We start from the raw sequence: 27118 nt of genomic DNA, 5'->3' as shown, positions 1-27118 counted from the left end.
TTATCACAGATTCCTATCTGGAAAGCATCTACAACACCAGTAGTTTTTCTTTAAAGTTGCAAACAGATGCTTTCATGCTTTCAAATATTTCTGTAAATCTGTGAAAAAATAATGTATTTATTGAAACAATTAACCTGGCACATCCTTAGCTTGTGGCAAAACGCAGACTTTCACATATGCCACCATCCTTGGAGATACAGCATATCGCAAAAGACCATGTTGTCCACTGAACTTTCCAAGCGCTTCAGGGCTTCATTCTGCTCAGGTTGTTGGGAGCAGCTGCTGCATCTTTCCAAGCAACATGTTTGGTCAAATTCAGCCAGGAGCCTTTTCCAATTCACATAATATTCTAATCTGACTGATTTAAGATGACTTGTGTGAGCAATGGATGTAGAAAAAAAAAGCTGGTGATCTAGTCCAGAGCTCCTGCTTGACAGTTTGTATTATTCCTGCTTTGGAGGAATTTGTCATTAAAAACCTCTTTTCCCCTTTATTTTATCTGACAATTCAACTTTCTGATTTATAATGCAGACAAAATGTTATGGAAAAACCAGTGAGGCTAATTGTAGCAGTGAGGCTAATTCAATAAAGAAATTTTTTTGGAAGCTTCATTATCATCCAAAAATAAAAAAAAATCTTTCTCATCCAGTGAATAATCAGGTTATCCTGAACAAACGACAAGATTTGATCTCCATGTTGAATCAGCTAACTGAGGGAGATGATCTGGGTACTGTTCACAAGTCCAGCATTTATTGTCCATCGCTAATCGCTGCCTTGAACTGCTACAGTTCTTCTCATTCATGTACTCCCAGAGTGCTATCTATTAGGTAGCTCCAGGTTTCAAGGTAGTATGAGGAGGTGTTATGCTACAACTAGTCTCACTGGTTTTTCCATAACATTTTGTCTGCATTGTAAATCAGAGAGTTGAATTGTTAAATAAAATAAAGGGGAAAAGAGGCTTTTATTTTTGGATGATAATAAAGCTTGGGGGGCATGGGGTGGTTGGGTCCTGACTAAATATCAGGAAATACCAATAGCAATTAAATAGCTTCTACCACCCAAGACAACTCTGCCTTCATGTAGGACTTAGGTCTGGGTGCACCCTGTCTTGCTGAAGGAGCTCTGTCTATGGCGAATGTTTGGCGCCAGAAAAATAACCGGACCAATGGTGGTGTCACCTAAAATCACTGATGTCTCCAGCAGCAGGGAGATGGATTCCAAGCTTTGGTGGAGGAGTGTCTTTGTACAACAACAGCAAAGGTTGGGCAACGTCTGGTGTATGGTTCCCAATTGGGAACACCGGTAGAGGTCAAATGCTCGAGTTAGATGAGCACTGCGGCAACAGAAGGCAACGGCAAACCACTGTTGAAATTTCTGCCTAGTCAATCATGGAAAGAAACAAAAGAAGGAAACCAGGCAACAGTGTGAATGGGGTTGATTCTAATCAACAGAACAACACCTCGCTCTGTAGGGGTAGTCATGTGTTGCAGGTGACACCAGACCGTCATCCAGAGACTGTAAGCAATAGGGAAAGGCTAAGGGTAGCAACATGGAACATCCATACACTTTACCAGAAAGGAAAGTTGGACAACACATTAAATGAAATGAAAAGGTTGGAAGTTGATATCTTAGGCCTGTCAGAAATTAGATGGACCGACAGTGGCAAATTCACTAAGAATAGTTCTCTGATTATGTATTCTGGAGGTCAACAGCATATGTATGGAGTTGGAACTATTTTAAACAAACAAGTATCAAAATGTCTTATGATATAGTGGGCAATTTCCGACCAGCTGCTTTTAGTTAAATTAAGGGGTAACCCTTTTAACATAAGCATAATCCAAGCCTATGCGCCAACAAATGATGCGGATGAAGAAGCTATCAGCAAGTTTTATGATAGTGCTTATGAGCAATGTAAATCTCAAGATATAAAACTAGTCATGGGAGATTTTAACTCCAAAGTTGGACAGGTAAGAGTTTATAACATCATAGGACCTTTTGGATTAGGGGAGAAAAATGAAATAGAGATAGGTTTACTGATTGGTGTATCAGAAACAACCAAGTGATCACCATCCATGTGTACTTGGATTAGCCCTGAAGATAGAACAAGGAATCAAATAGATTTCATTACCATCAATGAACGCTTTAGAACTAATATCACAAATTCTAAAGCCTACCCAAAATTAAAGAAACTGAAACGTGGAAAAAAGAGAAAGAAGTATATGTTGGGAGAACTTAAAAATGATAGCATACTTAAGCAACAATTCAAAACAGCTGTAGAAGAACACCTCAACAAAAACGAAACAACACCTTTTTGGGACAGATTTAAATATGCTATACAGCAATTAACAGAGGAGATAATCCCAGTACAAGAAATCCAACACACCAACGAGGGGTGGATAACCCAAGAAATTCTAGATCTGATGGAACAAAGAAGGTTAATGAAGAATAATGAAGTCTAATACAGAGAGCTAGACAGACAGACCAGACAATTGTGCAGTATTGCAGAGGAAGAATGGCTGAATCAAAAATGCAATGAAGTGGAAGGCCATATTAACAACAGCAAAGAAATGCACAAGAAAATTATGGAAATTACTGGAATTAAGAAAATCTCCTCTACATGATGCGTAAGATCAGCAGACGGATCCATACTAACAGACCCAGATAAAGTATGTGAGAGGTGGATTCAGTATATAGAGCAGCTTTTTGAAGATAATAGAGGGGAACTCCCAGATATTGACACCCTAATTCTGGCCCACCTGTTACCAGAGAAGAAATAACTAAAGCAACAAAAAGCATGAAACATGGTAAAGCCACTGGACCTGATGGAATTTCAGTGGAAATGATACAAGCTCTAGAAGACCTGGGCATAGATATTCTTTTTGAATTGTTTAATGGCAAATATGAGTCTGGTGTTTTGCCTGATGATCTCTTGAAATTGGTATTTATAACTCTGCCAAAAATTCCTGGAGCTATTGACTGCAAAAATTATAGAACAATTAGTCTTATGAGTCACATAACAAAGATTTTGTTGAGAATTGTTCTGATTTGAATTAAAAACAAGTTAAGACCAGAAACTTCTAAACTGCAATATGGGCTTATTGAGGATAGAGGAATTACGAACACAATTTTCATACTACAAATGCTTTCAGAAAGGGCAATTGAATATCAAAATGATGTCTTGTTATGTTTTATTGATTTCACTAAAGCATTCGACAAAGTGCAACATGAAAAATTATTTCAAATTCTCGCTAAACTAAACATTGACGGAAGGGACCAACAACTGCTTCAAAATTTATATTTAAAACAGTTGCGGTAAAAATTGATGATTATATAAGCAGTTGGACTAAAATTCAAAGAGGAATTAGACAGGGATGTGTTGCCTCACCGGAATTATTTAATATCTATAGTGAAATGATTCTCAGAGAAATAGAAGACCTAGGTGGGATAAAAATTGGAGGTGTTAACATCAACAATATAAGATATGCAGACGATACCACCGTAATAGCAAGTGCTTGGAAGACCTACAAATCCTCCTAGACAAAGTAGTACAAACAAGTGCAGATTTTGGTCTAACCATTAACTGTAAAAAAAACCAAATGTATGCTAATATCAAAACAGCAGGATACTCCCAACTGCCAGTTGTACATCGGTAACTGAACAGAAGACCAGCTTTAATTACCTTGGTAGCTTTATATCACAAGATGCTAGAAGTAAAGTAGAAATAAAAAGAAGAATTGTCTTTGCCTAAACCAACGTCCAAAAAATGAAACCCATTTTTACCAACAGACACATTTCTATGACAACAAGGCATAGGCTACAAAAATGTTACATCTGGTCAATTTTGCTGTATGCTTCCGAAACAGGGACTATAACACCAGAACTCCAAAGAAACTTAGAAGCAACAGAAATGTGGTTTCTTAGAAGAATGCTAAAAATATCATATAGAGATAGAGTAACTAATGAGACAGTACTCCAACGTGCACATATAAAAAGATCTTTAATGAGAACATTAAATGAGAGGAAACTTAAATTCCTGGGCCATGTCATCAGAAAGGGAGAAATAGAATGCCTTACATTACAAGGTTGTATGCCTGGGAAATGCGGTAGAGGAAGGCAAAGAAAAAAATATATGGACACTGTGAAAGAACTAACAGATCTAAGTGTGTGAGATATTACTGACGCTGCGAGGGATCATTCGATGTGGAGAGCCATGATCTCACAAGCATGTAATGCGCAAGAAAAATGAAGAAGAAGAATAAAGCTTAAGTGAAAAGCAGCTTAAGTAATGGTTAATCACCTCTTCAGATTTTATTTTCTTATTCACCAATTCTTTTCACTAACACTAATAATGATCCCTTCTTTGTTGTGCATGTTCCTATTTAATCTGTGTATACAATTAGTGAATTCTGCAAACTGCCAACTCTTATTATACAAATTACTCAGACTTGTTAGCTGGAGTAATTCTTCAAATTCATTACATGGACGGCTAATGTGTTAAGCACCTAATTAAAGGACAGAAAATCATTGTCCTCTCAAACTAAGAGAAAGGTTACATTGCTTACTTACAAGAAATCTATTAAATGTTGCACAAAACATAAAATTAGGAGATATTGAATTGATCAAGTTTCCTTCCATAAAAATGGAGATAGTATATTTTATTCACAAAGATGCCTGTTAATAGTATCACTTGAAGTTCTTCATAGTGGTAAGCACCAATCTGTTAGAGATACCTCTCTCCTGATATTTTTGGAAACCTTATGGGAGCAACTTTTTTGTGTTTCCAAAATTCACAACAGTTGCACACTAGAACAATTATAGGGGAATATGTCCATCCACTCATAGAAGAGTGGCTTTTAAGTATATTATGAGACTTATTTTGTACATGATCATGATCCAGATCTATTATTTGCCCTCATTAATCACAAAAATTGTAGCAAATCATCTGTCACAGTTCACATTTCATGTTTAGAAAGATTATATGCCTACCCATATTGTGATTATTAACAGCAACTATACTTTGTTTCTCCACAGTATCATTTTGAAGTAAAACTGATTCACAGCAGAATACTTCCTTGCACCAGAGTCATCATAATTCAGCATTCTGGACTGAATACTGCATCATCCATGAAGATGGTCTCCCAACTGGTGTATCTCATCTTTATTTCGGTGCAAGTGGATTTTAAGCCATGGGAATGAGAAGGTTTTGAAACAAACAGTCTCAGTCTCACAGTCTGGAGCTAAAATGTGAACCTGGAATTTTCATATTAAAATGGGTATGTGTTGGTAGTGACCCATCGCAGGAAAGGCAGGCTGATAATTTAAATATGTTAGCAGCTCTTTGAAAGAAATACTAACTCCAATTCTGCGATATAATCTTTTCTTGATCCGTTAAGTTCATCAGTAAATCCCTGATGCACTGGACAAGGGATGAAGGAATTGGCAATCTAAACTCAATATAACTGTTGTAGCTTTATATCTGCTTTCCTGAGTGAAATGTGCAAACTTCTCTTCAGAGAAATTATGTTGGCCCTTTCCTTGACGAACCTTGGAGAAAGGTTTGAGAGTATGAGTGCCAATCTTGATGTTAGATTTGCCCTTGCCTTCTTCCATGTTGCAGTTAGTGGTACCTCACCGAGGGTCGAATATCATGGATGACCTTGTACCACGTGACCCAGAGAAGCAGCAGGGTTCATGAATGAAAGGGCTAAGCTGCAGCAGCAGCCTCAGATGACTCACCTACTGATGTGTGACAGTAACTGCTTATTGTTCCAAGTTGCAGAAGAAAGCTGCAGTTGCCTTGAACAAGTACTGCTGCCTGTTGGGTTGGGCGGATACACTTTGCCTGGAACAATTAAAGTTCCAAAACTCCTCAGCCTGCATGCTTCAGAATCATTCCACAGATCCACATGATAGCTTAGATGGCCACACAGAAACGAAATATAATCTAGGAGTGCAGATTTTCCGAGCTCTTTGACACTCAACAATGAATATACTGTAATATAATAATATCCTCCCATGCCTTACTGGTGCATTGGGCAACAACCTTCTCATTTATTTAGCATCTGTCTTTTTTTTTACAAGCTCAGCACGGATGGAAAGCAAGCAAGAAGCCGGCTGGATTTGAACACAGGACCACTCATCACGAGGTCTGGTGTGGATGCCACTACACCACTGGCTGTTGCTCACCAGTGAGACCAGTGAGAAAAGAGCAGAAATGGACAGGGGTCCATGAACACAAATGTGTCAAACAGGCCTGGTTTGTGAGCATTGCTACATACATCGATTTGTCTTGGGTTTCCTGTTCTGGAGGCTTTCATGCAGATAGCAGAAGGTAAACACTACATTCATATAGAAATCACAACACCACCAGAGAAATCTGGTCTCTTGAAATGCTATTCAGCAATCTATCAGAACGGTGAAAACTATGCTTGCAGCCAAGGCAAGGACCATTTGCATTTGCACCTCCCAGGCTGTTAAGAAAGGTGGTAATTTGTTGCTTACCCCTCAACAAAACACAGTAGAAAATATTAGGCACATATGCATGGAAAATTATGGTTTTTATAGATGAGCACCAAAGCAAGAGCAAAAGCAAAATGCAGCAAATATTGGTGGAGCAGCAAAATATAGTCACATTTAATGTTTAGGATAGCTTCAAGGTTCTGTTAATCTGCAGCAGTTGACATTTAGATGTGAACTCCTCTGTAACTTGCTCCAGTCCATCAAAACAAAATAATTCTTTAATCATCCATAAATGTCTTGTCCAACCTCCATTGCCTGCAGTTAATAGATAAGCTCCCTATTCCACATACTAAAAGGTCAAGTGTCATTCAAAAATAGGATTCATAAAGATCAGAAGGTAGTGTCGAAAAATTACCTTTAATGTAATTATGAATTATAATGGATGGAATAATAATTTTATCTAAAAATAACTCAGAAGTGTACGCATTGCCACAATAGCTCCTGAGAATTCTTCTTTCTTTTGCTAGTGAAAACCCGGTGAGTTCATCACAGGTAGAAGCAGACAATTCTGATCCATGTTCTGACCGCTGAGCTGCTCTTGTCTGGTGTCCTCTGGTTTTATGAAGCAAATTTTTAGCTTGTTCCAACTGCTATCATGTGAAGGCATGTGTAACAACTGGGCAACTGAATAGTAAGTGGGATTCTGACTGAGGGTTGGGGCAGTAGGTGAACAGAGGTAGCACTGTGACTGGAACCCCTTCACCATTATCCTGCTTGTGGCACTCTGATAACATTATTGCAAACAAAGGGCTGCTGAGCCTTTGCTGCCAGCCAGTAGGGTGCTGAGCAGTAAAGGGTTGGATATGCCGTCCTAATCACGATTGTATCCATATTGTGCAAGCCTTATAATTGATTGCTGTGTTTGATGCTCCATGATGATGACCTCTTTACCACTGATAAAGTCTTCAGTACAAAGCCTGCAAAGTTATGCTTCTCACATCTGAGGATGTCTCCATCACCCTCGCTCGAAGCAGGCTCTGCATGGCTTGGACACCTGCTAACATTGCATACGTTCTTTACTACCCCTCCAGTACTATCTTACTTTTCAACGCTCATCTATGTACAACCAGCTGAGCAGAGGTTGAGCTCACCAATGGAAATCTTCAAGTTCTGGCCCTTAAGCCCTTGTGTCCTTGCCAATTATTTATTTGCACAATCTGTCTTCTTTTACACTTTAGTTGTTTGGCTTTGTTCATGTATTGTTTTTCATTAATTCTATTGTAGTTACTTTCTTATAAGTGCTTGCAAGAACATAAGGGTATTATATGCTGACTTGTATGTGCTTTGATAAAAAATTTACTTTGACTTTGGTCAGCAAGCATCCTATTTTATTTTCTCCACATTCTCATCAACTTCTTTAGATTCTACTACTCACCAACACAAAAGGAGCAATTGACAGCGGCCAATGATTGGAATTTAAATCAGTCAATAGGTATCATCATTGGCACAAATGAGGTGGGTCGAAAGGTCCTCTTTCTATGCTGTACATTTCTATGAATTAACTTGCCTACTGGTACATTTTTGGGAGGAGTTAAGAACCCCGCAAGGTCACAGGGAGAACGTGAAAACTTCACACAGACGGCACTGAAGGTCAGGACTGAACCAACTGTGTCACTCTGTCTCCCTCAAGAGGAAGACACCTTGCCTTGATGAAGAAGCAAGACATTGTATACTATCCAGTTCAGTATTGCTAGCTTTACAGATGGAAAGTACTAAGTGCACAAGTGGAGAGGTAGATGCCAGTGATCTGGTTTCAACCCTGGTCTTAGTTCCTGTCTTTGTGGAATTTGCTTGTTCTCTGTGTGACCTTGTTATATTTTCCCAGGTGATCTGATGTCCTCCCAAGGTCCAAAGATAGATTAACTGGCTGCTGTAAATTGTTCCCAGTATGTAGTTCCCGGTGTTCCCTTGGGTCTTGGCCCGAAACGTCGACTCTACTCTTTTCCATAGATGCTGCTTGGCCTGCTGTGTTCCTCCAGGATTTTGTGTGTGTTGCTTAAATTTTATAAATTATGTTCGTGACCTGATTCTGTTTCAAGTCTACCAGGGAGTTTACCCAGCCCCTACCTTTTCCTGGGCAGTGCATCAGGAAGTTAAAAGTAAAACTCTTTCATTGATCATTTCTTTATGACTTTTAAAGCATATATGATCACATGATTCTTGAAAATCAGTAGTCACCGGAAATGACTAGCCTATATTATACTGCAAGCAGTATCTTAAATTTTATTCAAGCCGGCTGCTGCATTTATGCTGTGTATAACTTGCAGAGTTAATACAGATCATTGGTTTCATGTATCAACAGAAGGCTTACTATTCCAGGTAGTCATTGGTATATAAAGGGACACATGAGAAACATTTATGATTGGAACTGCACATCTTCACCTCAAATCCTCTTTTTAGACCAACTACCTATAAAAATATGCTCCATGACCCAGATTAACTCTCTACGATTTTGGTTATAATTGGTCCTACTTTGGAATTTCTCAGAAAAACAGATCTTCTATCTGATCTCCAAAGATAAATGTGTCAGTTGTCATGAATTAAATATCATTTTCATATCTCTGTTACTGAATAGATACAAATAAGACACATGCATCTGTCAGAACCAATTGGCAATACTATTACTTTCCCTGATTCACAATTTGTTGATATTTTGTATAATTTATAAAAAGTTAAACAAACAAAGGCAGAATTCTCAGTGGTGTTTTAATATATCAGTAGGGCCTTCTGGAACCTGCAACATTCAAGATTCTATAATATAGGTATCACATGCCTAAATAAAAATATCACCTCTTCGCTGAATATGTAATTTGTGAAAATAATTATTATTATGACTAGAAATTAAATATCAAAATTATTATATTAAAAATCTGGGGAAACAAGACTATTTTACCATTCATTTGTTTTGAGTTCCAATTGTCAATTTTCCATCAACACAAGTACAATAAAGTCTTTCCCCCAAATTCAAATTTCCAATGGAATTTTTCTTGAGCTCTTTCAACAAGACAATCATTTGTTGAGATCGACTTACTTATTTAAATGGCAAACTTAGAACAAACAAGGTGCATTAGAGCAAATCAATTTTATAAAGCCTATGTTTTCTTCTAGGGACCACCCTGTTGGGTGCAGTCTATCATTGATTCTATTGCAGTTCTTGGATTTACTGAGTATGCCCGCAAGCAAATGAATCTTAGGGTGGTATATCATGACATATATGTACTTCGATAATAAATTTACTTTGAACTTTGAACAAAGGCATTGCACTAAGAACAGCAGTTAATGAAATAATTTTTTTTGCATTTGCAAATGGATTTAATACGTGTTTTTCTTTTCTTCCCTTGGTCATTGATATACAGTAGCTCCTGAACTCTTATTTTTCTGGTTTGAAGATCCAAAGATGAAAGATTAATTTTTTTCCACCCTTTGTTGAGATAATTATGCTCTATTGTGTGTTTTCATTTTTTTTTTGTTTTCAAATTTCCAACATGTTCTTCATTTTGCTTTTATCTCGAAGGATTATGTTGTGCTTTCTCTCAGCAATTTCATTGCTCCCATTTAACTAAGCTTCTGAAAGAAGCTATTTCAAACTGAGAACCGTCAAGAGGAGGAAAAATAAACCGTGGACAGAATACTCTAGTTATGCCATGAGCCTTAGATGTATTGCTTTTGAAGTCTAATATGGAAGATCAAATCTGAAGAAGAAATTTTACTGACAGGCAGGTTTTCCCACACACGCATAAATCTGGAGAAAGTTCCTTCTTAATTTTCCTTTTGGAAATATATTCTTGCTCTTAACTTTGTGAACATTTAGAAATGATGATGTTACCTGGGAGAACGCATATGTATACACACACACACACACACACACACACACACACACACACACACACACACACACACACACACACACACACACATCGGTGAATGTACAGGAGGTAACCAGTGTGAGTTTTTCAGTCACCTGGTCAGCTATATCCAGTTATATGCTCAGATGCAGACCCCATGTCCAACTAAAGGTGCAATTGTTCCTCCTTTATTTCTTTTATTATGATCGCAAGGCGCTGCTAGCTATCAAGAACGTCAAGTGCAGCAGTTCTACCCCATCAGCAAGCTGCTCATTAGCAGGGAAGCTGGAGGAGCTGGATGGTGCGTAACGTGTTGCTGCCTGCTTCAAAAAGGCATTGAAGTCAGTGTACAAAGGTAGTGCGCAGTCTAACAGCTAGTGATTGTCTTGGATGTTTTTCTCGTGATTGCAAGAACCTGTTGGACACTGATAACGTTGAATGCAGCAAGTCTGGTTCACTGGCGTATTGGTGAAACCAATGGCAGGGGAACTGTGTGGCTGCAGTTATTGTGAGGACTAGACCTCCTGCCGCGGGCTCACCACCCAGGAGAGGAGACACTGATGTGCTGTGGTGTGCTGTCCATGCTGGTTTGGGGGCTGGCCATTCTCGGTGCTGACCTCCAGTGTACCCTCAGTGGCAGTCCAGCTGGAGTGTGTTTGTCTGCGGACTTATTCAAGTACCATCAATCTACAGGGCATGGCACTGAGGGACTTGGGCCATATTATTTCTTTGTCTGACTGCACGTTTACTGCTATTTTATATGTTCCTTGGGCTGTGTATGCCTGGTGGTACTGTGTTTTGCACCTTGATCCCAGAGCAATGCTATTTTGTTAGGTTGTATTGGTGGGTATTCATGTATGGTTGAATGACAATTAAACTCCATACGTGGAGAGAAATTTTACTCTCTCTGCATATTTAATACTTTGTTTAGGGAAAAAAATCAGCAATTGTTGTGAACGCAGCAGGCCAGGCAGCAGGCCTGACGAAGGGTCTTGGCCTGAAACGTCGACTGTACCTCTTCCTAGAAGTCCTAACGAAGGGTCTCGGCCTGAAACGTCGACTGTACCTCTTCCTAGAGATGCTGCCTGGCCTGCTGCGTTCACCAGCAACTTTGATGTGTGTTGCTTGAATTTCCAGCATCTGCAGAATTCCTGTTGTTAGCAATTGTTGTGAATACCTTTCTACGTACTTTTACAGTGGTGGTCTGCTACATTTTATTGAGCTTAATAAGTACTCTACAGTTTAATATTGTGGCCATTGTAGACTTTTTAATCATAGCTTCTCAAATGGATTAATTATTCTGTTTCTTCAATCTAAAAAAATTAAATTAACATATGTGTTCTATTATATTTTACTGCCATGGGTGTGAGGTACATATGAGGACACTAATTGAAAGAAATTGAAATTAACCCAATTTTTGCATACAAACACAATATAGACATGATTACCTAATGGATTAATTACTATCAGGTTTAACTGTGCTTATCATGTGAACGTGGTGCAATTATATTCTTTGTTGGAAATAGGCCTGTTAAACATCTTGTTTGACTTAGTTTATTTCCTTCTTACTCTCCAGGTTATCTTCAAATTTAATAAATCTTTCTTCATCCATGCAGACGGTAGCTTGAGGATTATTGTTTACATTAAAACATGTCAAAATCTGTACTCACACCAGTCAGTGACTAGTTTTGCTGTTAGTTTTGGTGATGCAGAGGTTCTTCTAGCATCTTATTTGACAGGTTTTCTTATTGACTGAAGATACTGAGTCTCTATGAAATTTCTTTGAAGGTAATTTTTGTCTTTTACTCCAGATGTAGGATGTTACAGCATAGGAAACTCAAACGTATTTGTATAGGAACACCCCATGCTCATATGATTACAGAAATCCATACTTAGAAATTTAGCAGATAGAAACAGGGCGCTTTGCTGGCCATGGAAGAATTATTCACTGCATCTGCCTCAACCACTTGCTCTGGCAGCTTGTTCCCCATACTCGCCTGCCTGTGTGTGAAAAAAAAAATGCTTCTCCGGTCTCTTTTGAATCTTTCTCTCACACCCTAAATCTATGCCCCCTAGATTTGGACTCCCCTATACCTTTGGGAAATGACTTATCATCCATCTTATCTATGCCTCTCATAATCTTAAACATTTGTATCAGGTCACCCATAATTCTCCCCCATTCCAAGGAATAAAGAACTAACCTGGCCAACCTCTCACTGCAACTCAAGCCTTTGGTCCTGGAAGCATACTCATAAATTTTTATTGCACTCTCTCCAGTTTATCCATGTCTTTCCTATCTCAGGATAACCAAAACTGTGCACAGTACTCCAAGTGCAGCCTTTCTATGACTTATACAACAGCAACAAAATGTCCCAACTCCTATACTCAGTGCCCTGACTGATGAAAGCCACTGTGCTAAATGCCTTTCTCACCATTTTGTCTACATGTGATGATGTTTTCAACAAACTATGCACTTGTACCCCAATATCCCTCTGTTGCCTAGTAACTTACCATTTATAGTATAAATTCTTTGGTTTGAATTTCCAAAGCGCATCACCTCATACTCATCAGTATTGAAATCCACTTGCCACTCCTCGGCCCAATTCCCTAACTGATCAATCTTCCTCTGTAACCCATGATAACCTTCTTCACAATCAACACCCAATTTTGTGTCAGCTGCAACCTTATTGATCAAGTCTTGTGCATTTGAATCCAAATCATTTTTTATAAATAACAAATAACATGAGTCCTGACACCAACCCCTGTGACACACCATTTGTCATCAGTCTCCATTCTGAGAAATAACCTTCAACCACCACCCTCTGCTTCCTACCTCTGAGCAAATCTTGAATCCATAAACACGAGGAATGCTGCAGATGCTGGAAATTCAAGCAACACATATCAAAGTTGCTGGTGAATGCAGCAGGCCAGGCCGCATCTCTAGGAAGAGGTATAGTCAATGTTTCGGGCCGAAACCCTTCGTCAGGACTTGAATCCACCTCACTCACTCTCTTTTGATTTCATAGCAACTAATCTTCTAGTCCAGCCTACCACGTGGAACATTGTTGAAGGTCTTGCTGCAGTCCAAATCGACACTATCTACCCTCATCTACCTTTTTGTTCCTCTTCCAAAAATTCTAAAAGGTTCTTCAAGTATGACTTTCTACACTAAAAGCCATTTTGACTCCTTCTCATCAAACTCTATCTATCCAAATTCTGGTAGATCCTGTCTCACAGAATTCTCTTCAGTAACTTGTCAGGCTGACTGACCTGGCTTGTTCTTGCTAATCTTCTGAGACAACAGAACAACATTAGCCACTGCTGAAGTTCCCAAAGACTGGGTGGTGGCTACTGGTCCTATTTCTTGAAGATAACCTATCTCCACAAGAGATTCTGCAATTTTTTTTTCTCAGACCTCCCACGAAGTCCAAGGTTGCGCTCTTATGGCACTTCCTCTTGCAAATAGAGGTGATGCAACACTCTTCTTTGAGCTCTTTCCTACCCATCATTTAGGGCCCCAAACAGCCTTTCACAAGATAAAATGCTCAGTTCACCTGAAGAAAGTCCATGAAACTATTTGATCATTTATATTCAGAATACAATCTCCTGTATTTTTCCTGTACACCAATTAACAGTTTCTTAATGTAAGTGAGTAACCTTACAGCTGTCAAAACAAAGAATAATAATGATGCCAATATCTGCCAGGAAAAGCATCACACCATTCTATTTCGTGCAGTAAGCTTTCTATTCTCTTTATTAACAGCTCTGCTTAGAAGTACAAGGACCAGCAACTAAATGATAAAACATATACTTGCATTTAACCATTTAGGTCTACTAAGTTGATGTTATTAACTTCCTTGTAGGCATCAGATATTTTGCTTCTGAATAGCATTACTTCAAAGATAAAAGGTAAAGACCCCATCAAAGACATCAGCGAATTTAGTGATTGAGTATGAACCATAGGGCAACATTGAACTTTTCCTTCAATACATTTTGTATGTCACAAAATGGTCAATTTATAAATTCAAATGCTTTTGACTTAATATCCCAATACAATCACCTCTGCTGTGGCATTTGGTATTATCTACTGTCCTTTCCCTCACATCATCTACACTCTATGCATTGCTGTCAAATATTGGATCCAAACTTGAATTGAAAACATTATACTATATAATATTTTCAACGTTACTGCCATGTTTACTTCAATAATATTGCTGCAGTGCCTGCCTACTGACTAATATCAACTTGCAGGTTAAAATCTGCAGGAGTAAACCCATTATATTTGGTTTGAATTGCCTTTTCTGGCACTAACCCCATAAAACCTCCTAGCTGCTTGTTCAATTTGAACCACTGATTGTGACCAGAGGTACTGGGCTTTCAATTCCATATCTGGTCCACCATCAAAAACATCTCTCTATATTCTGTCTACAGTCCTACTTCTCACAATCTGCCGATTGCATCCTTATTGATGACTTCAAATCACTGATTGCTCAATACATGTCATGGGTTTCAAATGAATTAAAATGATCAGAGATATAAAATAGGCTACAAATTGCTATGATTCTTTTCATACTATCTTAAAGTTGTTGTCAGCCTTAGTATGTCTATAGGTGATTATGCACAGGAAAAAAAAATAAGTGCTTGCTGAGTTTTGGATTCTAATAATAAGAACAGAGAAATTGCCAGGTGGAGTGTTAATGATAGAAATGTAATAAGGTAATTGATTGGGAAAAGGAATAAAAATAGTCAAATACCTCAGATATCATGACAAGTTTTACAATTGGTAATGCATTGGGAAAGGCAGGCAAATGTAATTTACCTTTGTTTTACTGAAAACCTGAAGTTAATTGTTTGTACATGGACATTTGATACTACTGAATAAAAACCTGAAAAAATATAAAACATGTTATGTACAGTTCTGGTTGCCACATGATAGAACATAGAATAGTATAACACAGGAACAGGCCCTTTGGCCCATAAGGTAGTGCAAAACCAATTAAATTAGTAATCAAATGGCCAACTAAACAAATCTATTCTGCCTACACAATGTCCACATCCTTCCATTTTCCTCACATTCGTGTGTCTATCTAAGTGTTTCTCAAAAGTCTCTAATGTTTCCATCTCTACAACTACCCTAAGCAGCACATTCCAGAAACTCACCACTCTCTATAAAAAATGTTGCCCCTCAAACAGTATCTCCTTTGAAATTACCCTGTCTTATCTTAAATGCATACCCTCTGGTACTAGATATTTCAACCCTTGGAAAAAGATAGTATCTACTCTAGCTTAGCCTGTCATGATCTTATTAACCTCTATTAGATCTCCCCTCAGCTTCCACTGGTCCAGAGAAAACAACCCAAGTTTGTCCATCCTCTTGTTCTAGTACATGCCCTCTAATCCAGTCAGCAACTTGGTAAACCTTTTCTGCATTCTTTCCAAATCCTCAATGCCCATTCTATAATGAGGATGGTAAGGTTAAAGAACCATGGCGTACAAAGGATATAGAAAATCTAGATAAGAAGAAAAGAAAAGCTTATGAAATGTTCAAGAAACTAGGTACTTTTAGAGCTCTAAAAAATTACAAGATTGCTAAGAAGGAGCTTAAGAATGGAATTAGGAGAGTCAGAAGGGGCCATGAGAAGGCCTTCGTGAGCAGGATTAAGGAAACCCCAAGGCATTCTACAGTATGTGAAGAGCAAGAGGATGAGCCGTGTGAGAATAGGACCAATCAGATGCGATAGTGGAAACATGTGCATGGAGTCGGAGGAGGTAACAGATATACTTAATGAGTACTTTTCTTCAGTATTCACCAGGGAAAAAGACCTTGGCAATTGTGGGGATGACTTACAGCAGACTGAAATGCTTGAGCAATTAGGCATTAAGAAAGAGGATATGCTGAAGGTTTTGAAAAGCAGTAAGTTAGATAAGTCACCGGCACCAGATGAGATATACCCCAGGCTACTGTGGAAAGCGAGGGAGGAGATTACTGAGCCTCTTGTGATAATCTTTGCATCATCGATAGGGATGGGAGTACTGGAGGATTGGAGGGTTGCAAATGTTGTTCCCTTGTTCAAGAAAGGGAGTAGAGATAACCCAGGGAATTATAGGCCAGTGAATCTGACTTCAGTGGTGGGCAAGTTGTTGGAGAAGATCCTGAGAGGCAAAATTTATGAGCATTTGGAGAGACACAATCTGATTAGAGATAGTCAGCATGGCTTTTTCAAGGGCAGATCATGCCTTATAAGCATGATTGAATTCTTTGAGGATGTAACAAAACACAGTGATGAAGGTAGAGCAGTGGATGTAGTGTATATGGATTTCAGTAAGGCATTTGATAAGGTTACCCATGCAAGACTCCTTCAGAAAGTAAGGAGGCATGGGGTCCAAGGAGACCTTGCTTTGTGGATCCAGAATTGGCTTGCCCACAGAAGGCAAAGGTGGTTGTAGAAGGTTCGTATTCTGCATGGAGGTTGGTGACAGTGGTGTTCTGCAGGGATCTGTTCTGGGGCCCCCACTCTGTGATTTTTTTATAAATGACCTGGATGAAGAAGTAGAAGGGTGGGTTAATGAGTTTGCTGATGACACAAATGTTGGGGGTTTTGTGGATGGTCTGGAGGGCTGCCAGAGGTTACAGCGGGACATCAATAAGATGGAGAACTGGGCTGAGAAGTAGCAGATGGACCTCAACTCAGATAAGTGTGAAGTGGTTCATTTTGGTAGGTCAAATTTGAAGACAGAATATAATATTAACGGTAAGACTCTTGGCAGTGTGGAGGATCTGAGAGATCTTGGCTCCATGTCCATAGGACACTCAAAGCTTCTGCATAGGTTGACAGTGTTGCTATGAAGGCGTATGATATGTTGGCATTCATTAACCATGGGATTGAGTTACATGGGAATGCCATGAGGTAATGTTACAGCTATATAGGACCTTGGTTGGACCCCATTTCAAGTACCTGTACTGTGTTCCGTTCTGGTCACCTCACTACAGGAAGGATGTGGATACTATAGAGAGAGTGTAGAGGAGATTTACAAGGATGTTGTCTGGATTGGAGGGCGTACCTTATGAGAATAGGTTGAGTGAACTTGGCCTTTTATCCTTGGAGCGATGGAGGATGAGACCTAATAGAGGTGTATGATGAGGGGTATTGATAGCCAGGGGCTTTTTCCCAGGGCTGAAATGGCTAACACAAGGGGGCATAGTTTCAAGGTGCTTGGAAATAGATACTGAGGGGAAGTCAGGGGTAAGTTTCTCACACAGAGAGTGTTGGGTGCATGGAATGCACTGCTAGCAGCAGTGGTGGAAGCCAATACAATGGGGCATTTTAAGAGCCTCTTAGGTAGGTACATGGAGCTTAGAAAAATAGAGGGCTATGTGCTAGGGAAATCCTAGGCAGTTTCTGGAGTAGGTTCCATAGTCGGCACAACATGGTGGGCCGAAGGGCCTGTAATGTGCTGTAGGTTTCTACGTTCTATATTCTATGTTCTAACTCTCCCTAGTTCGTGCCTGAAGCACTCATAATTTGGAGTATTAAGCCCTCCTCCAACTTAATACTCTACTGCAAGGTCCATACTTATCTATAGCTATCTTAAAATTTAAGGAGTTGTAGTTACTGTTCCCTAATTGTTCACCCAGTGAAAGGTTGGTTAACTGACCAGGTTCACTGCTCAACACCAGGTCCATTACAGACCCTCCCCTTATTGATTTATATATTGATTTAAGAAACAAGAAACCCTCCTGAATGCACCTAACAAATTCTGCGCCGTTGATTCCCCTTGCACTCAAAAGATCCCAGTTTATATTGGGGAAGTTGAAGTCCCCCATGACAAGAACCCTGCTGTTAAAACTTCTTTACTTAATCTGCCTGCATATGTGTTCTTTATTGTCCAAGTGACGATTGGAGGGTTGGTAGTCCAGTCCCATCAAAGTGATTGCTCTCTTACTATTTTTGAGTTCTAACCATATAGACTCAGTAGACAAGCCCTCCATTATGTCCCCTCTGAGTGCAGTTGTGATATTGTCCAATTAGTAGTGCAACTCACCATTTCCACCCCCCCGCCACCTCTTTTACCTCCCTGTCTATCTTTTCTAAAACATTGAAGCCCTGGGACATTAAGCACTCCTTCCTGTCCCTCTCTCAACCAAGTCTCTGCAATGGCTACAACATCATACTTCCATTTACTGATCCATCTCCAAGTTCATCACCCTTACCCATAATACTCATATATTAAAATACACACACTACAAATTATCCATATCGTTGTATCTATTAATTTGTTCCAGTCTGTTTTTACTGGCCCTAACATCTACATTGCTGGTTGGGTTGAGCTGTTCTCCAATCCTGGCAATTTATTTGCAAACGTTTCCTCACCATGCGAGGAGACATTATCAGTGTGCTGTTGATTGTGGTGTGTCCTCCAGCTGCTTGACCTTTATATTTCAATCAGCTGATTGGACATCACTTTGGTAACATAATTGTGAAGTGGGGAGGAAATCTCATCACTGATTGGCTATGTCCTGAACTTTGTGCGTTGTGGTCTGGAATTTTGCTTATATTGGCTCATAAGTGGGATCAAGGTATATGTGTTTGTTTACAGGATTATTCACAGAAAACCAGGCTTATAGGAATTCTCTTGCCATGTGTTTGCTTGCACCATGACTTTCACTGAGGCCCATTTGAATTTGTGGCCAAAATCAACTCAAATCAACCATCAATCACCCAAGCTACACCTCTTCCAAATTATTTCCATCTACCTTCCTCTCTGTCCCTCCACTTTTTGACCTGATGCTCAGCTTCCTACGCACCCCCCCCCCGCCAAACTAATTTAAACCTTCCTGAGTAGCATTAGTGAGACTTAAGATGAGAAGTAAAAGGTTTAGAAGGGTTTGGAGATAGAACTTCTTCACCCTTGAGTAAGTTTGCAACACTCTGTCTGAAGGTGGCAGAGGGAAGTATTGTCACAAGATTTAAGTAGTACCTGGACATACCCGAATCCCTAAGGTAGATGCAGACATGTACAACAAAGGAACAAGTTCTTTGACCTATGAGGTCTGAGTTGACCATATTGTTCAATTGAGCTGATTTCTGCTTGCATATAGTCACTATTCAACTCACTGCCTGTTCATGTGTCAGTCTAAATGCCTATTACTATAATTTTTGCTTTCACCAATTTACTTCACAGTGCATTCCAAGCACCCATTACTCTGTGTAAAAACTTGTCACACACATCTCCTTTAAACTTTACCCTTTACCCTTCTCAGAAAGGCCCGAGTTGGTGCGTGAAAGTGGTGTGCAATCTAACAGAGAGTGATTGTCTTGGACGTTTCTTTTGTTACTTCAAGACTCTGTTGGATATCAGTAATGTTGAAGTCTGGTTCACTGGTTTATTGATAAGACCAATGAGGGGTAGGGGGTGGAAGGTTTTATGTCATGGCCCCAGAACAGAATCCACTGGAGGTGTTGTGGTGCAACGTCCATGCTGGATTGGGAGAAGACCCCTCCTGTCAGTGCTGCTCTCCAGTGTTTGTTCGGTGGAAGACAAGGTGAATTGCACGTGTGCATGCCTTCATTTTCAGACTGCTGAGGGCTTGTTCTTGCGGACAATCATCTATGACCTGATTTGCAGGACATGTCACTCAGGGACTTGGATTATATTTTTTTTGTGTGACTGTATGTTTGCTGCTATCTTACATGTGCTATATGTTTGACCTGTTAAACTTGAACTTGAACTTAAAGCTTCTCCTCTCACATTGGACATTTCCAACCTGAGGAAATTTCACAACTTTTATCAGGTTATTGCACAGCCTCCTACACTCCAGAGAAAACAATCCACTTTTGTCCAACCTCTCTTCATTGCCAATTCTCTCAAACACAGCCAACATTCTGACGAACATCCTCGGCATATCCTTCCTGTAATGCACCAACAAGAACTGCGCACAATGCTCCAAATGTGGTATAATGAAGGTTTTACACAACTTCACCATGACTTTCTGATTTTAATACCAACATCTCGACTGGTGAATGGAAGCATGCCATTGTCGTCTTTACCACCCTACCTAGTCCTTTTGCAAATTTCACAGAGCTATAAACTTGCACCCAAAGACCCCTCTGTACATAATCAGCCCAAGGACTTTGTTTTTACTGCATACCTCCATACCTGTGGATCAAGTGCTGGTAAATGGAATTTGTATAGATTAGTGCTCGATGGTCAGCATGGGCATAGTGAACCAAAGGACCTGTCTCAGTGCTGTATGACTTATACTGAGACCAGCTGTGGCTGAAGTGAAGTAATTTCACAAGCTGAGACAATGTAATCAGTTACAGAGCAGAAAAGTCAACTGTTAATGCTTCTATTAATTAAGTGCAGCTCAGATAGGGAAAAAATAGTGACCAAATGACCATCTGTAGAATTAGCACTGCTCATGGAGCTTCTTTTCAATCCTTTTGTTTTTGCTCTTACTTGTTAATTTTCTGGGAGAAATATTATACCTCTGCAACTGGCCCTATCCATTTAAAAGTAATTTCCTGTTCTCAAGTGCATTCTTGCAAATCATTTGATCCATATCTTGATCTGTGACTAACGATGCAGCATGCTGCTACAAAGAACCTTTCAGTCTATTAACACACTTCCATTCAAGTAGGATTAGCAGCCATTCTTAATCTTCCAACCATGACCTGTTCCTCTAAAAGTAAACCTTTTGCCTGCATGTACTTCTTGTCAGCTCCTTTTATTATCAGTTCTCATCCGCAGGAGGAACTGCTTAAGCACAAATCATGCTGTATAATACCTTACCAAAGTGCAGACTTCTTTTGCACAAAATGAGATTGGATCTTCTGTGATATTTTATGATATATAATATAAAGATTAAGATATGGGAAATGGAAAATAACTCTTTTAAGGGAAGGAATCAAAAGATCTATTCTGCTACTTTATTTATGAACATGCCTCATGAGTAACTGCCATAATAATCCTGGTACTTCCTATGGATGGCAGGGTGGAGATACATCTCTAACAAAGGAGGTGTAGGGCACTCCTTCCCTCCACTAGCCTGCAAGTCATCCTTGGGCAAGGTGTAGCACCTGCTTAGCCCCCGATCGGGGTCATGTAAAGCCATTGGACTAGGAGGTGTATGGTCATATGAGCAGCTGGTGTATATCACAAGTCCTGGTTATGCGACCACTGATGCCAGCTAGACAATCTCTGAAGAGTACTTGATAATGGCTGGGGTCACCTGTCCTGTAAGGAACTGCCTAGAAGAAGGCAATGGCAAACCACTTCTGTAGAAAAATTTGTGAAGAACAATCATGGAAAGACCACGATCGCCCACATTATATGAAATGGCACATAATTAACAAGCAAACTTCCTGTGCACTTGTGATGCTTTATGAATTACAATCCACCTTCAATATTATGTACTTTTCTTGGTAAAGCCAAATACCAAATAAGAACCCAGGACAATCTGGGAAAGAAAATTAAAATCATTCCTGTCTGACTGCTCTTGTAAGCAATAAAAATGTTTTTAGACCATCCTGTCCTAATCAATGTATGCCGCATTATTTGTACACTTTTGCATTGAGAAGAGGTGATCTGATTGAAATACACAAAATGATTGCAGGCCTTTGCCGGGTAGTGGGGATTTCATGTTTCCAGTGTCTGCGCTGTCTAAAGTCAGGGATCACAGTCAGATTTTCAGTATTGATATAGTGTAAGAAGAAATATCATCACGTGGAATGCGGCAAATCTTTGGAATTCACTTCCAAAGAAGCCTGTTATGATTCAATCATTGGGCATATTTAAGACAGATTGCTGAATTTTTCAATATAAATTAATCAAAGGATGTGAGGATTATGGCTGATTTATTATCCCTCTCAACCCCATTCTCCTGCCTTCTCCCAATAACCTTTAACACAGCAGTGCTTTGCTTCAGAGTCATAGCACATAAACAGGCCTTTTAGCCCACTCACTGATTCCATACTGACCATCCATTCAAACTAATTAAATTCTTTATTCTCCCATATTCTCATCAACTCTCCTCAGATTCCACCACTCAGCTGCACATCAGAGGTAATTAAGAATGCAAAGTAACCTACAATCTATCCTCAGAATTACATACTTCTCTATACATGTATCTACACGAACAACTTGTCTCTTAATAAACATTATAACCTTGCTTCGGTAATAGTTGTATTAAAGTTTCTATTTCCTCACAACACAGAAGGCCATTCAGCCCACTGAATCTGTGCACATTCAGGGCAATTCCATTCCACAATTTCCCTGTAACCTATTCTCTCACATTTGCTCATTAACTCCCCATCATCCTAAATTCTCTGTCCCTGACATCTTTTTAAAAATATTTTCAGTTCAAATATTAACTATCATTTTTAAAGTTGGAATTAATTCTGGGTTCCTTCTCTCTACTTTTTCCAAAATCATACATCTATTGCCAGGTCAACATAGCAGGTCCATCTGCTTATTTTTTTCTCTTCTTATCTTTTACCACCAATATGCCATCTCTAAACTTCCACTTCCTCCTCCTCCACCAGCTTCTACCTGTTTTCATCTCATTTGGCTCTACCTATCACCTACCAGCCCTAACCACACAGGAGATTAGTGTGCAAACTTAAAGCACACGGTATTGCGGGTAAGGTATTGGTGTGGGTGGAGAATTGGTTAGCAGACAGGAAGCAAAGAGTGGGAATAAACGGGACCTTTTCAGAATGGCAGGCAGTGACTAGTGGGGTACCGCAAGGCTCAGTGCTGGGACCCCAGTTGTTTACAATATATATTAATGACTTGGATGAGGGAATTAAATGCAGCATCTCCAAGTTTGCGAATGACACGAAGCTGGGTGGCAGTGTTAGCTGTGAGGAGGATGCTAAGAGGATGCAGGGTGACTTGGATAGGTTGGGTGAGTGGGCAAATTCATGGCAGATGCAATTTAATGTGGATAAATGTGAAGTTATCCACTTTGGTAGCAAAAATAGGAAAACAGATTATTATCTGAATGGTGGCCGATTAGGAAAAGGGGAGGTGCAACGAGACCTGGGTGTCATTATACACCAGTCATTGAAAGTGGGCATGCAGGTACAGCAGACGGTGAAAAAGGCGAATGGTATGCTGGCATTTATAGCGAGAGGATTTGAGTACAGGAGCAGGGAGGTACTACTGCAGTTGTACAAAGCCTTGGTGAGACCACACCTGGAGTATTGTGTGCAGTTTTGGTCCCCTAATCTGAGGAAAGACATCCTTGTCATAGAGGGAGTACAAAGAAGGTTCACCTGATTGATTCCTGGGATGGCAGGACTTTCATATGAAGAAAGAATGGATGAACTGGGCTTGTACTAGTTGGAATTTAGAAGATTGAGGGGGGATCTGATTGAAACGTATAAAATCCTAAAGGAATTGGACAGGCTAGATGCAGGAAGACTGTTCCCGATGTTGGGGAAGTCCAGAACAAAGGGTCACAGTTTGAGGATAAAGGGGAAGCCTTTTAGGACCGAGATTAGGAAAAACTTCTTCACTCAGAGAGTGGTGAATCTGTGGAATTCTCTGCCACAGGAAGGAGTTGAGGCCAGTACATTGGCTATATTTAAGAGGGAGTTAGATATGGCCCTTGTGGCTACGGGGATCAGGGGGTATGGAGGGAAGGCTGGGGCGGGGTTCTGAGTTGGATGATCAGCCATGATCATAATAAATGGCGGTGCAGGCTCGAAGGGCCAAATGGCCTACTCCTGAACCTATTTTCTATGTTTCTAAGTCTTACTCCTCCCTCTCACCTCTATTTAGGCCATCCTTCCCCTTGATGCAGTGAAATTTTGGCCATCCCTTTGTCTGCAGCGATGTTGCTCAAGATTCAAGATCAGAATCTGGTTTAATATCACTGGCATATGTTGTGAAATTTGTTAACTTTATAGCAGCAGTACAATGAAATACATGATAAACAAATATAGAGAAAAAATGGAATTACAGTGAATATATATCTATTAAATTGTTGTTAAAATAAGTAGTACAAAAAAAAACAGAAATAAAAAAAAATAATAAGGTAGTGTTCACGGGTTCAATGTTTGTTTAGAAATCAGATGGCAGAGGCAAAGAAGCTGTTCCTGAATTGCTGAGTGTGTGCCTTCAGACTTCTGTACCTCCTCCCAAAGATTCAAGATTGTTTAATGTGTACAGGAACTGGCAAATGTAAAGGAGAACAAAATGCAGTAATTATTCCTGTGGATCCGATGCAGCACAAAAAAACTTGCTGAGTTCCTTCTGCAGTGTGCTCCAGGCTTTCTACTCTCTTGTGTGTCCGGAAGTACATTTCTCACCCTATTCTCTTGGTAATAGACTGTTAGAGATAATGTACAAGATGCTCAAACTTCCTTAATTAAAAGATTGGATGCCTCCATTAATGCAAAAATTTGGCTTTAACTATCTAAACCCTGATAATTATCAGGAGGTAGGGAAGGGGTGGAGAAAATAGATGAAAAGTCCAAGCAGGTAGGGGATATAAGCAGTTTGTATGTGTTACCTGTCTCATGAGTATCTTGTGAGCATGATGTAATAGTCTCATGCTATTGGAATGATGTAATGGTCTTGTGATAATGGGGTGATGTGATGTTACGTGGAATAGGGATGGCCAAAGACACCTTTACGAGAATGAAGAGTATACTGACCAATACTAAACTAGGCATGACAATCCGCCTCAGAGTACTGAAATGTTACATTTATCCAGTTATGTTATATGGCTCAGAATGTTGGGCAATATCTAGTAACATGCGGAAATGAATTGAAGCAGCATAGATGTGGTTTTTCAGGAGGATGTAAGGAATATCATGGATGAAACGAATATCTAACGAGGATGTCATGAACAGAACAAACACAAAAAGAGAAATAATGTATGAGATCATGAAAAGGCAACGTTTCTTCATTGGACATGTGATTAGGAAAGAGGAATTAGAATGCACGGTAATTATGGGAAACATTGAAGGGAAGAAAGCAAGAGGAAGACAAAGATAAATGATGATGGAGATGGCAGTCAGAGAACTGGAAATGAATACCAATGAAGTGATCCATTTGACCCGAAACTGGAGTGTGTGGACCATGGCAGTCAAAGCTCAAACTGGGCATAGCACCTGATGATGATGATAATGATGATGTCACCAACTAGTATAAAAAGGGAAACTGTAGTTTTTGCGTAGTTCGTTTTGTTAGGAGTTCGTTTTGTTGTTATGTCACAGTCGGTGGTTATGTAATCATGGAAGAAGAGAGAGTGAGAGTGAAGATTCGCCAGCTTCGACGAACCCAAGAAATTGGGTAAAATTCAATGGTGTTCCGTGATTGATATTTGGTACGGCCCATACGGGTATTGTGGCACACACTGTTGGTTAACCCCTGTATGGTCTCGGGGAGTTGTGTAGTGACCACTTCCGACAAAGGGTCAGTTACTTTGAGAAATCTTAGTTTGTGTCATATCTTCGGACAAAGTACTTCTCAGCTGTGAGCTGCGTCAGCAGTTTCGTCTATGCTTTGGGACGTGTTTCAATGCTGGTTCGGGAATCATATGGACTTATTAAACTACCACCTTAACACTGTGCTTAAGTAAGATCTGTTAAGAATTGTCTTTAAGTTCAATTGTTTGATAACTATAGATGCATAACACCATTAACTTCCATTTAAGTTAGTCATTTGTTTACTTTTCTATGTTTTGAGTAGAGGTTAATAAATTTTGTTGTTTGTTCATAAAAACCTGACTCAGTTTAATATCCATTGCTGCTGGTGCATAGCATATGTGGGGGCCCATCCGGGATTTAAACAAATTTAGCGCTTAATTGGTTGTTTGATTAACAATCTGATTGAAAAACGGGAAATAATCAATTCCTTTTGTTTGATTGGTTTGTGTGGTAATCAGCAGCAATGGATGTTGGGGACTTTCTGGAATCACCAACCCTGTGGCATTAGTGAATGCAAAAAAGGGTGAGGTGTGGGAAATTGCTGAAAAACGGTTTACAGGGATAACTACGGTAACTACAAAGTCAGAGATTCAGAGAAAAATAGCTGATCATTATGTAGCTATGAAAGTGTTTGATGAAGAGGTGTTAGAGAAGTTTCCTATACGTAAAGATATAATCTGGTTACAGCTAGAACAAATAGCATTAGATAAACTTAAAATAGAGGCTGAGGGGAAACAACAACAATTAGAGGCTGAGTTGGAACGAAGTCAACTAGAAGCTGCAGAAAAATAGAGGAAATTTGAGCTAGCGATAGAGGGGTTAAGGCTCAAGAAGCAAGATGGTTCGAGGAAACCAGGTATACCGTTTATTGCTAGTCAGGAAGTTAAATTGGTTCCTCCATTTAATGTGGCAGATATTGATAGATACTTCGAGCATTTTGAGAAGGATTCTCTGAGTGCACCGTGACCGAAAGCGAGCTGGCCTGTCCTTTTACAAAGTGTATTTAAAGGTAAAGCACAACAGGTTTATACAGCCTTAACCACTGAACAGGCAGTTGATTACGATACTGTGAAGCAGGCTATACTTAAAGCTTATGAATTGGTTCCGGAAGCTTACAGACAGAGATTTAGGAGGCTGAAGACCCAGACTTACGTGGAATTTGCCTATGACAAATTGGTGTGTTTTGAGAGATGGTGCACATCTAAAAATGTGAATGAGGATTATGACACCTTAAAAGAGTTGGTTATGATTGAGGAATTTAAAAGGTGCGTCCCTGATGGCATAAAGGAATATTTGAATGAGAAGGACCCT

The sequence above is a fragment of the Mobula birostris genome, chromosome 16, assembly GCF_030028105.1.
Source record: "Mobula birostris isolate sMobBir1 chromosome 16, sMobBir1.hap1, whole genome shotgun sequence".
Taxonomy (NCBI): Eukaryota; Metazoa; Chordata; class Chondrichthyes; order Myliobatiformes; family Myliobatidae; genus Mobula; species Mobula birostris.
Note: the sequence above shows the minus strand (reverse complement) of the source record.